Genomic DNA, 2,817 nt, shown 5'->3' with positions numbered 1-2,817 from the left:
ACCTTTCTCCAGTGCAGTATGGACCAGTCTATGGCAAATGGTGGAGCTGTGTTTCCACCCCTGGGGCAATCGATTCCAGGTGTACTGGATACCCCTCCAAGTGAACGCAAACTGTGGCCTGCACTCTGGTGCTATTGGGATGGAGAAGAATGCGTTAGCGATGTCAATCGTGGCGCACCACTTGGCTGCCTTCGACTCCAGCTCATACTGGAGCTCTAGCATGTCCGGCACTGCAGCACTCATCGCTGGCGTAACTTCATTCAGGCCACGGTAGTCCACGGTCAGACTCCATTCGCCATTAGGTTTTCTCACTGGCCATATAGGGCTGTTGAAAGGTGAATGAGTCTTGCTGATCACCTTCTGGCTTTCTAGTCGACGGATCAGCTGATGGATGGGGACCAGGGAATCTCGGTTAGTACGGTACTGCCGCCGGTGCACCGTCTTGGTGGCAATTGGCACTCGCTGCTCTTCAACCTTAAGTAACCCCACCACTGAGGGGTCCTCTGAGAGGCCGGGTAAGGTGGACAATTGCTCAATCTCCTCCAGGGTAGCTATACCAAAGGCTCACCGGTACCCTTTTGGGTCTTTAAAGTACCCTCGCCTGAGGTGCCAGGATGTGATGTCCGCATCGTATCTGAATAACCCGGCTAGAGCTTCCCCCCCACTGCTGAGGAAACTTAACCCTATCCTGGCTAAACCAGGACATTTTGTTAGCGCCATTTTTTAAAATAAGCAGCCCTGAGTGCAGGAGTTAACTGGGAGCTGCCGTTGGAGGGCCCTGGAGCTGCCCCATCCTGGAGGACTTGCTCTCCACCTCCTCCTCCCCCTCACAGAGTGGTGGTGCTCTGTGTGCTCCACAAAACGGCTCTGGAGCTCACAGCCCTGCCGTGGGGATCTGCTGCGCACTCTCTCCCTTGGCAGGGTTCGCTCCCGAGCAGCCCTGGGTGTGGGAGCTGGTGTGGAGGAGCCGCTGTTCTCTGGAGAGTCCTCTGTGACCACCACCACGTCCTGCAAAGAGAGCTGTGAAAAGGTCCTGCCCTTTCCTCCTGAAAGGACCACAACCATGGGGAACCCCCAGAAGCTGTGGGAGGGGACAGCTAAGGGCCTCCCAAAGGCTCTCCGGGAGGGCTGCAAAGGCACAAGGGCCAAAAGTGGAGAAATGTGATGGGTCTAGGCGGGATGCTTTGAGAGGGAGCAGTGATGCAACTGTGAGGAAAGCTGCAGTGTGGCAGGGAAAAGAGAGCAATGTCAAGATCCCGGAAAGAAATCCCCTGTCCATCTGGTACCCTGATCCACCTCCCCAGTTACCTCTGTCTGATGAGGCAGACCCTGTGGTTCCACAGAACCCTCCTGTTTGCTGCCAGCCACCCCCTGACTGAAGAAGGAAGAGGCAGATGATGGTGCTGGTGAGGAAGAAGCCCCTTCTTCAACTTGCAATTCAGAGCACCTGGAGAAAAAAAGAGTGATCTCTGTTTAGGGCTGTTCTTGCAGCCTCCTTTGGGGTTCAGTCATTTTCTTGAAGCAGTTTCTACAACAGAGAGAAGACCTAACCAAGACTACAAATGGGATGTTCGATCGTGGTCTTCCCACCAGGTCCCCTGTGACCTCGATTTCATAGAATCATAGACTCATGAAATAGTTTGGGTTGGACGGGACGTTAAAGACCATCTAGTTCCAACCCCCGTGCCCCGGGCAGGAAGCGCCGTCCAACCTGGCTTTGAACCCTTCCCGGGAGGGGCCAGCCACAGCTTCTCAGGGCAACCTGTGCCAGGGCCTCACCACCCTCACAGGGAAGAATTTCTTCCTAGTATCTAATGTAAATCTGCCTCTTTCAGTTTAAAACTGTCACCCCTCGTCCTGTCACTACACCCCCTGATAAGGAGTCCCTCCCCATCTTTCCTGTAGGCCCCCCTAAAGTGCTCTTCTCTCTCTTAGCCAGCTTCAGAGAGCAGACAAGTAGCAGTTTACACCAAGGCAGCAGCCTAAAGCCCAGCGAGGAAAGATAAGGACCGACATGGGGTAGTTCAGATTTGACAGCACTGAAGGACGCAGGTAGTAATTGTCTCTGATGACAGAAAGAGAAACATAGAAATAGAAACAGAAAGAGGATGAGAAGAAAAAAAGCAAAGCCAGGAAAAGGAAATGTACTCTGATCACATTTTAATATTTGTTTTTACCTGACATAAAACAGCAAATAGGCTTGCTGACTGAGGACTGTGTCGAAGTCACAAGGATCCACAGACGCATCGTTCATCTTGTACCACAGTCCATCGCTGGCCTGTAAAAAAAGGCATCGATACCCGGAGATGAACTGCGTGGTTCCTCAGCAAAAACACAGGCAGAAAACTACAGAACCAAGAGTACATCAAATCAAAACAAATCCAGTCCAGCTCCTAAGGAGACCTTCTCCCCCAAAACCTTGGCTGCCAGTAACACTGCCATGAACATTTGTCGTCCCCAGCACACGTATTTCCTTTGCGAGGAAGGATGTTGATCTTTACCTTCACGTAGCAGTAGTAGTGTCCTGCGTGACAGGTGTCACCACGATGTACCAGGACAGCATATAAAGAGTAGAGGAGCGGTTCTCCATCTGTCTGAGATGTGTACGGGCGAAGATCCAGGTACTGGGGATACTCCACAAGCTACGGAGAGACCGAGAGGGCTCAGAAATGATCCTGAACTACTACATGAAATAGCCTTCCAAGACCAGGGGCCAGAGGTGCATAAATACAATTTTGGGGTTCATGAATACTTGGTTTTCCCTAAAGCAACATGTCATGGTTTGGGGAGCAGGAAACTGTTCTTGGCCAAAGCAGC

The sequence above is a fragment of the Strix uralensis genome, chromosome 16 (assembly GCF_047716275.1).
Source record: "Strix uralensis isolate ZFMK-TIS-50842 chromosome 16, bStrUra1, whole genome shotgun sequence".
Classification (NCBI taxonomy): Eukaryota; Metazoa; Chordata; class Aves; order Strigiformes; family Strigidae; genus Strix; species Strix uralensis.
The sequence above is the reverse complement of the archived record's forward strand: the minus strand, read 5'-3'. Positions refer to the sequence as shown.